This window comes from Anopheles funestus, chromosome 3RL, assembly GCF_943734845.2.
Source record: "Anopheles funestus chromosome 3RL, idAnoFuneDA-416_04, whole genome shotgun sequence".
Lineage (NCBI taxonomy): Eukaryota > Metazoa > Arthropoda > Insecta > Diptera > Culicidae > Anopheles > Anopheles funestus.
The window spans coordinates 58869675-58880414 of NC_064599.1; positions in this window are offsets into that span (position 1 = coordinate 58869675).

Consider the following 10740-nt stretch of genomic DNA (forward strand, 5'->3'; position numbering starts at 1 on the left):
AATAATTGTTCAACTCTGATCCAAAAAGGACTACAGAAAAAGATACTATTCAAACTCCGAAAAGTATTATTATGATCCACAAGTTTGACGTTAACACTTCCTAATTCTTCTAACCGAAAAGCTTATCATCCATCAACCGATTGTCTGAAAATGTTTTTTTTATTTCCTTTTCTTCCAACGTGTGAGGATGCGTCCCGCTTTTGAATTATAAAATAATACCGATATTTTTAACAAGCTTACCTCACATGATGTGTTTATTTGCTCAGTTGCTCAGTGTGTAGTTTTTTGTTGTTTTCTCGTTGTTGTTACTGATGCTGCTAAACACTTGTTTTGCGTTGTTCTCGTACACTCTAATGCTGATTAATTGCTGACGCGCCACATCATTTAGTCCGTTGTAGCCATTTTGCCACATTTGTCAACCGATGTGTACATGTGTGTGAGTGTTTGTGTGTATTTTTCTTCCTCTTTTTACTACTCTTTACCATCGACGCATCGTTTATTCGTTGAGTCGATTAAATATGCTGCTGCGCATCATAGATCAAACCATCGTACTGTGTGCGAATAGTAGCCGTTTCTTTTACGCAAACTCAAAAGATTTGCGGCACGTTAATAAAGCAAGCGACGAACCCCCTGCGCCCGGCACTCGTTTAAGTGTGGGACCGCACATATGCGCATATATGTATATGATATATTTTCTGCTAATTCCCATCGATCAGCGCTTTTTGCTAATGGGCCCGATAAACGTCGCCCGAGGATGGTTTAGGCGCCGGAATGGTGAAGGAAATAGTCTTGCCGACAAAACAACCGACCGTAAGGAAAAGGTTCACCAGCGCTGCTCGCGATGTTTACTAAACGAAAATGAAGACGATTGACTTATGGTTCATCCGGCAGTTCATGGTAGTGTATATGGGTATCCTTAGTGGCTTTTTGGGTGGCTTCCCACCGAGAAGGGGCCACTTCCGTTCGTTTGGTTGGTCGGGTTGAATGTCGAGCGTGGCTAACGTGCAGGGTGGTCCAACCGTCCACGGGTTTGTTTGCACACACGTATGCATGGGAAGGATGTAGTTTCGAACCCGCCCGCGACCTTCATTAATAAAATGCTGATAAATCTGTTCGTTGTGATAAGCGCAAATTAATCATAACTTTTTTTTCCTGCTCCTAACCGGTGAGCTCCATTAGTGGTATGGGCAGTATTCGGATACGAGGAGAGAATGGGGGGATACTGGAAGTTGCCGTGTATCGTGAGGTGGTGCATCATGTTCTTGAGCGGTCCGTCAGGTACGCCAGGTACGCGTGGTGATGGGGTAGTGTGAAATAGGTGCAAACGATAAGATAGCGTTCTATCGACAGCGTTTCAATCGAAACGTCTCGCCTCCGGCACGATGTACTACCAGGCGGCAAGTAGTTTACCTGGCGGGGACTAGCTATTTGCGTAATGATGTGCAAATGCATCGTACCGAATAGGGTTGTACCTGGGACCTACTACAGGGCACGTTTCTGCTTCCTGGGTTTTGTGCAAACAAATCTATCTTGTTTGCACCCGGGTTACACCGGCCGGAGCTGTGGGTTGAGGCCTAGCATTACGCGCCGGTGGTGGTAAGATAAATCGATCTGATAGCAGCTACACATCTCTATCGGTTGCGAGTAGATTGAGGCGTGTGAGGAGAAATGGAAAAAAGCAGGTTGTAATTTTTTTTAGAAAAAAAACAAGAAAAGGTTTTGGTTGTAATTTTTATGATTGTTTAAACACGTCTTCGTCAAATTATTTACTTAAAAGTATACTATTATTTGAACTACGATCAATAAACACGACCTGAACAGCCAGTCTGGTTAGGCTGAATTTCTCCATACCTTACTAGGGGAGCTTCAGAGGATACATGGCGCCGATTCTACACAACAGGATCAGGTTTCAAATCTCATCCGGACCGCTCTCTCGTAGTTACGTGGTAAAAATAAGTCTGTTAAGCCAGAATTGGCAGGCGCGACCTTAAAGATCGTTAAGCCATGAAGAGAGAAGTGACGATCGAACAAGGCTCCAAGTACAATGATTTCCGACAATGCGGGTCGTTTATGTCTTGTGTCAATCCAAGTATCATTCTCAGGATTCAATTGACTTTTGCGGTGTCAATTGCTGATGGAGAACCAATTCGAGATCACTGTCTGAGGAATTGTGATTTAGCACAGTTGAGTCAAGCGAAGAAGACATCACAAAACTTTCATCAGTACGTAGAGACATCCAAATTATTTAACTATACGAAGCTAGAATTTTTGTTAAAGTCTTTTCACACATTTAATACAGTAATGTTACGATAGAAAGCTATAAGACGAGGACAAATTTTAACCTCAACCACCACATTTGTGAAGTGATACTAATGAGTGCATCGAAGAAATAAGGAAAGCTAGCTGTCTCATTTACAATGATTTATAGGTCGTACCTTTTGTCTCCGAAACCTTATGCAATGGGGAAAAGTTCACCTCATTGATTTTGCCGTCTTTGCCACAACGGTGCAGCTTGCGCTTTATCTATACGCCTTTATGTCAACCGACCGGCTGACCAGTACGCACGGTACACGCGAGGTGTCGAATGTCATAAAGGCGGGTATGTGTACCACCGAACCGAAAGAAAGAACCATCGAACGGGGGTTACCATTTGCAGTTCGCATGCAATGCCTGTGGCCATCTCGTACCCATTAGTGCATCGCTTGTTTGCGATTACTTTCTAGCACGATCAATCATTTATCATGGTGCGGTTATGTTACGATTCGATGTTTTACTCACTGAAACCGGTGCACCGGAGAGGAAACAAAACAAACGACTCAAACGAGCGCACAGGACACGAACCCCGTTCACGCGTCGTTTCGTGTGAATGGTAATAGATTAAAGGGTTAATAATTTTCTACATATTGCCACCGCCCTTCAATGGGACAAGAACGCGGGTAAGAAGGCCACCCGGTGCGTTTGGTATGCAGTATGACAGAGGGGGAGGGGAAGCAGCCTTTCTTAAATAAGGAAAAAAAAAACACATTCCATTTTAATATGCGTGTCTAGGGCGAAACGGTGAACCACTTCGAGATATCCCGGTTGACAAGTTGAGCACTGGCCCGGGTTCGTCTTGCACAAGAGTTGATTGGTATCTTGAGGGCGACCAATCTCACTTATCTTGTCGATTATTTACTCCAAAGCTGTCGATATGGAATGCAAAACGTTAGTAGATTTCCATTCTATTTGTGTGTGTGTTTTTTTTTCGGTTGCATTTTTCGTCACACCCCGCCGGCTACACGCAGTTTGTGAGGTGATCTGTCGTAATTAATAGTGCGTCAGATACAATTGACATGTCCGCCATTTCGTCGGTCATTGGTAGACCATGCTCGACAAATGCGTCATCCATCATGACCAGAGCACGAAACTTCACTCGGGAAGTTAGTGCGTCAAAATGGGAGTGAAAAAAATGGCCGTAATTTTGGGTGCAAGAATCCGTGGCAATCGAAAAGCGCTAATGGCAAGAATTTGGTTGCTGAGGTTTGTAAAGGGAGGCGTATGATTATAATTTGGGCCAAGAATTTATGCTGACGTGCAGGTGTGTTTGGTGCAAGGTTTTGGCAAAGCAAAAAAAAAAGGTCAAATTTGTGTCTGGTGCGATAAAACCTATAATTTGTCATTGACGGCATTTTGCATTGTGTCAGAAGCCTTTTTTCTTCTTCGATTTTGATAATGTTTAAAACGTTAAATTGTAATGCTATTTCCATGTAGGAAAGATTTGTCAAACCGCTTGGGTCACTGTGTTGGATGAGATTTTCACGAGCAAGATCAACTTTGCAAACCTCTCGTGTGACTTTTCTCCAATGTAACCTAGTCATTGATTGATTTCTGCTGTAACTTATACCGTCCATCAAAGGGATCGTGATCACTTTAATGGTCCATTTAAGAGTGCTTACCGTTAAATCACTCTGTCGAGTGGCGCCACTGACGAAGAAATTGAAGTCCCGCATTTTTTTCCTGCCACTGCTACAGGAAAACGAAAGGGATGCGTAATGGTGTACCACGTTCGACAAACGTGTCACACGGTGCCGACGGTTGATGCTATTTACTTTCAACCCGCGTGACATGTGAGCTAGGGTTTTAATGTTGTTTGAGTTTCGGGATAGGAAAGAAAGGTGTGAAACTTCATGACCGAAGCTAGGCTCGATATTCATTTATTTCTGCTCGGAAATGATGCTGAGTCGCTGACAAGCGACCGTGTTTAATGTTAGACGGGTTTAAATATCGATTATTACGTAAAGCAAGTTACAGATGAGGTTCTCATATAAAGCTGATCCAGCTGTAAATTTGTTTTAAATAAGTATAACAGTGGCCACCTTTTTGTGTTATTATTTTGAGAAGAAAATATAGCACTCGACGTACTTTTTGTAATGGAATATTTTATTTAAGATAGCATTCAGCTTCTTCAATTTGTTGTTTTTGCATTGTCTTCAATATTTGAAGCACATATGTGACAGACGCTTACCAAAGGATCGACCTGTCGGTGAAAAACCTCGTGTTGGAGATTAACAAAGCAAAAACCAAATTTGCCAATGGCACCATCATCAGCCATGCTGGTAGTACATACGAACTTTTGAAGTCCTCCAAAACTTCACTTATCTTGGGTCAAAGGTCAGCAACGACAACATTGATGTTGAGATATGGTGCTGGCTCCCAAGAGGTCTACAGTCTGAGAAAACTTTTCCGCTCAAAATACCTGTCACTACAACCTATATAGAATCAGTCCTCACATACGCCTAAGAGACTTGGAATCTCTCCAAAACTGACGAAGCCCTCTCCACTTTCCTGAGGAAGAAGCTAAGAAGGATTTTTGGATTTTTGCGTTCCATATGTGTGCAAGGACAATGGAAGAGCCGCTACAATAATGATCTCTAGGAGATTGTACTATGAGCTCACCTTCATACAGAGATTTAGACTCATCAGGCTCCGATCTGCTGGTCATGTCATTTAAATGACACCGGACGACCCAGCCTTTAAGTCCTTTTAGGTCGTCCGTACAGACAGAGCAGGGTCCTGAAATACTGATGTTGATGCTACCGCCAGAAAGGTCGGGATAAAGGATTGGCAAACGACAATTCAATTTTGTTAATTTACCCTTGAATGAATATGCTCTCGAATGGATACAATAGCCATCCAATATGAAGAATTGGTGGTCTATATCCCCCAATACATATATATTTTCATGTTCCATATCCCCCATTGAATATATATTCTCGTAAGTTAATATCAAAATTATTAAAAAGCAGTTCCTTTTTGTATATAATTTTACCTCTTCCCGTGTGTGTAACATTGTATAATATCCCAATGAAGTAAAACCCCTTCTTTTCTTTCTCGCGCTCGATAAATATTTAAATCAGTTTATTTTGAAGTACCCCGGGGGACAAACTTGTGCACAATCGGGGGGACACAATCTTTTCACTCGAATACAAGTGATGTGGCATAAGGCATGGAACAACAGTACACCGTGGCAGTGTAGTTCACTTTGACAAGCTCGTGCAGTTTGGCCGCGCGACTAAGGACAACATCTTGCTCCAATATCCCCTTGTTCGTGAGCGGGACTGTCAAACGTCAGCAAACAATATGCAATCGAATCACGTGAGGTTTGCGGGAGGAACCGCTTTCGAACTCAAAGCGAAGGTGATCGAATTTCTTTCCATCCCTCCAGTGTACGGTACGGTTGGTGACTGATCTTGGCCTACGGTTTACCGAGAATCTGTCCCATCTGGTGATGTAGGTGGTGTATTTTAAGATGTATTTATGCACGTTACAAGAGATCCCGCGTGTACGATATGTTCCGTGCCTTATGCACATGTGATCCGCCATCCATGCGGTGGGTGATACGGCCGAAGAAAGGGGGAGAATTTGGGAAATTCGAAATTAATTGTAAAGTCGTGAGGGTTTGGGTTTTTTTCCTTCTTTCCACGGGGTAGGATCGGAATCTTTCGGAGCGTGCGCTAAGTGCATAATGAGTTACGTAAGCGGTAGTATTAGATAATTGTTCCGCAATGGAAGTAAATGTGAGATAGCGATAGACGGGAGGTGGAAGCGAACAGTTTTTTGTTAGATAGTGTAATAATGTCACACTATTGCATAAGTTTAGGGGCAATCATATGAAATAATTAGTTTATGATGTTATTTGTAAGGTTATTGCATTTGCTCATTGGTCAGATCATTGGCTAGCGATCGTGTAAAGCTCAGCTACGGAAACGATTTCTGTACGATTCGTGCTTCACAATCGTATAAAGTCGAGATTCCGTTTACCGATTAGCAAAAGGTTAACAAGATGAATAAAGTTACAGATTTTGTGCGAGATTCCGCTGATCATAGAAGAAGCCCCACACCTATCATCAGGTTTTGAAACATCAACATAATTAAACAACAATGCTGCAAACATTTGCCAGATTGTGTTTTTGTTTTGTTTGGCGAACATGAAAATCCGTAGCGTGAGGGATTGAGGTAATGTTAGTACGCTTGATCGCAATGAGATCGCGTGCCAGGAATACGATCCGAAAAGGGAAGGTTTTCTTGCATACACCGAGCATCCACCCGTGCCGTGTGATGTGGTTGATGCAAGAGGTTGCTAATTTATTTCGTTGTTTGGGCTGTTCCTGGATGCAATGCAACGGATGAAGCAAACAAGTTCCCATACCAAATTACTGCAAACAAATCAAGAAGGAAACGTTTCGTTCCAAAAAATAACAACAAAAACCCACCAAATGATTGGCTATGCGATCTTTTGCTTCACACTTAATGGTAGACGTTTCTACTGTGTGTACCTCCACTAGCACAAAGCACGAACATCGATAAAGAACGTGCAGCATTTTGCAGCAGGTGCATTATTTTATTGTTTGCCTTGGTGTGGAAAGACGCACGCATTAGCGTCTTCTTTGCAGAAGATTGTGACCGATGAAGAAGAAAAAAGTGTTTTTTCAGTCCACAGTTGAGAAACCGGTAGCTTCGGTTATTAGCGTACGTGCATTGTATCGTGGGCATCGGTTTGTATTTCGTACATTCGATTAGGCAAAAATCAATGATGGTGTTAACTGGTTTTTGGAAGCGTACGCAGCATCAACATTGCATCCGCCCGAAGGCACACATGTGCGCGGCGCAGATTTCCTCAGCATGGTGCGATACACTTTCGGAACATGGCAGCAACAGTTCTGCCATTGAGATTGGTAAATTGCTTCGCCGTTGGAAATGATTTCGGGGGTTGGTTGCGCTTTATATCTCACAGTGCCGTGTGTCGTTTACACTGGTAAATATAGTAATTTCATTCGGACTGGGAAATGGAAAATTAATTAAAATTGCTACTATTTGAAGTCAACCTCGGGTACGAATGAGTTTGTACATAACGAGTGAACAGTAAGAAAGTAGGTTAATTTTTAATGTTTTTCTTAAATCGAAAAAAGAATGAAAATAAAGTAAGTAAGAAAGAGGAAATCAAAACATCTCATGTTGAGCGCAATGTAAAAATTGCCACCCACTTGTGTATCGCACGAAGGTTCCCTTTCCCACCGCGCATTGAAATCGTTTGATCGGCGTTTGTCGCTATGGGCGATCAAATCGTTTACCACGGCTTTTTTACTGTTTGATGGTTGCTAGTTTTGCAGATACTTTACCACCTATTAACTACCACAGACAGTGATAGAAGAATGGGCAAACGATAAATTACGGATCCGGAAGAGGTTTGTTTAGTTTCGTACCCAGGGTATAGGAGATAGCTGAACGATGCTATCCACAAGATCACCCGATCGACCCGATAGGAGTTAGGGAAGCGGGCTGTAGCGGACCCGGATCGGGTAGGGAACGACAATAAAATTGCTCCCAAAAGGGAACCGCACGCTGGTAGGTGATCATAAATATTCGTACCAATCGCGTTGTCTGGCGCTTTCCTTCCCGGGCAAAGAGCTTGGGCAAAAGTACATTAAAACGTCACCTCATAAATTGAGCTGGTAATGAGACTGTGATTAGATTTTTCCATGTGCCTACAAAATGGCAACAACGATGACGGTGTGTATGTTTGTACAGGACGAGACATATGTTTTTGGGGCCAATGCTCGCTGTTGGATGTTTGAATGGTGACAGTAGGGCAATAGTTATGCCTATATATTATGAGTTCTTTTTATTAGCGTAACCTTTTGTACAATAGCGTAAATATGAAAAGGAAGAAAAGAAACTTAACAATAACTTGAGTGCTTAATGCGTTAGTACATAACTAATCCAATAGTTCGTTGAGATATGTTCCCAATAAGCTGCCTGGTGCCGTGACCAGGAGAAGCAATGTGCTACAAATCTATTCCATAAACGAGAATTCGAAATCAATGTAGTTGATCGAAAAAAAAACAAGAAAAAAATAAACCAAACTAGACGTCTAGACAACATTGCCCGTAAGCAGCTTAAGCTGGTACACGAATCCAATGTTCCAGCTTGTTACATCATGTAGACCTGCACGGCAATGTCAACGTTCCTCTATCGCGGGTTCGGCAGACAGCGAAATGGTCCGAAAGTGTCAACAGCATTTATACAAAAATGAAATGCGATTATTTTCACACCGATTTTCATTGGTAGACCCTCGGCACGAAATGTGTGCATTAAATACGATCTTTCACCGGTGATTTTTGCGAGTTTTTTTGTGTTTCCGTCCTTCTTTTGGATCAGAAACCGCAGCCCCGGTGACCGATAATCCGTTTTTGCGAGGTCGATGTTGCTGAGGTTTCGGTCCACTGTACCGGGTTCCGTGTGCCAGAATCTGACACAGTTGACGGGTTCCACATTGCAACGGTTGTGCAGTAATGGTGTGGCATTAGAGGAGAAAGGAACCTCATTTTTGCATGCCAAAGCCAAAGTGTGTTTAGCTGCTGAAATGTGTGTAAATTATAGAGGATTGTCATTGACCGGGCGCCTTAAGCCGGTTAATAGGGAGTTTGCTAAACTGTGATTACTAATTCGCTCGGTGATACATTTTAATGTCTGCTGAAATTAATCCGCTCCCATTTGGTTGCTCAGTTTCACTTTTATCTTTTGAGTAATGCCATCATCCCACCATCGTGCCATACAGAACCAACTTTCGTTACATCACCATGTTCGCCTACGCTCGCTGATAAGTGTAATTCGCGCAGACGGGGGCCACTGCTGAGCGCACACCAGAAGCACAGGAAGCGTATTAAATAATCCTTCATCTTAATCCGATCCTCGTGGATTGTGGAGGTGAAGCTCGGTTTCGTTTCGAGTTAATTGGTCGGTGAAATCGTTTTGCACTCGTTGCACTGTTGAAAGTGTACAGATTGGCGGCGAACTTTCTTGTAATTCGATTAGCTTCTACTACCATTTCCGGCCCGGTGGGGAAATTTTCCACCCTTAAGATAGAATGTAATCAGGTACGATCATAATGGATTTCCTTTTCATTGGTGCACTTTATGTTTAAAAGTTTTTTTGAAACCACTTCAAAACTTCAAGCTCCCAACTCAAGGGTAGCTTCGAAAGTAAGCGGACAAGGTTCGTGTGGTGCATTCTATCGAAATCACTGAACCATGCGCTCGACGAACGGTGAACAATGTAGCGCCTTGTAAATTGATTGACTAGCCAAAAATTAATATCAACTATTTGATTTAATTTGATTAAGTGTGTGTTTCCTGTAAAAAAAATCTGTCACCTTCGGCTTTTGGTTCATTACTGTGCATTAGTCAAACGAGCAGATCAAGCCGCCAGTTGGAAAAGTTTTGTTTAAGCCATTGAGTGGCACACATTTTGTTCCGATTGAATGCACTTTTCGGCTGGCTCTCGGTTCCCCATTGCTTCTGATTGCAATGAGAGCAATCGGTTGCACCCTGTCCACACCGTGATCGAGCAGAAAGCCCTTGGGGGGTGGAGGGATTTTAATGGGTAGAAAGGGAAAATCGGAATCAAGCCGTGAGTATGGAACGAACACGCTCGGAATTTAGTGGGTGTACGTTTATTCATGATTTTTAGCTCATGAGCCCAGTTTCCGCGGATGATGTAATTTTTGCGGTTTTGTCTGGAAAAAGTTGGAGTAGCAAATGTAAATCATAACACAATTTTTCTTCAAATTTTCTTCACCTGTAAATGACCTTTAACGGTCCTTTTTTAGTATTAAGATCATTTTGTTTATGTTCAAATTTTTTTAAATGAATCTGTGACTCATCGATTAGCTTTATTAGATCTTTATATTAAGTTGCAGGATGCATTATTTTGTGCTTCCCTTTTTTATCATTACCTTGCAAAATCGCGATCTTTCTGAGGGAAGGGCCCAGAAATCCGTACTCTCTGTTGCAAATTACCCTTTCAACCACATTCACTGTACAAACGAAAAAAAAACGAAAGAAAAGAAACGGCATTTGGCTAGTCATCAACTTGCTTTTGCATTGGCCCGACACAACAGCACAAGCATCAGAAACATCAACCATTTTAGTGGTTTTATGCAGCTAAATAGAGCATAAAGACCGGAGCACTCGAAGCCCTAGGCACGCGGGTAAGATTTACCAAAGACGCTCGTATCGACTCAACTCGAGCCTTCTTTCTGCTTTTCACTTCCTGTTCCTGTTGGCCCAGGTCCGGGAGGGATACATTCGGTAAGGTGCAGTAACCAAAACCGGACCTCAGAACTGTAGGAAGCGAAAGCAAAACTGCGCCAAAGCAGGAAGAATGTAGCGCATTAAAGCACGGGAGGTAATCTAAACGGAG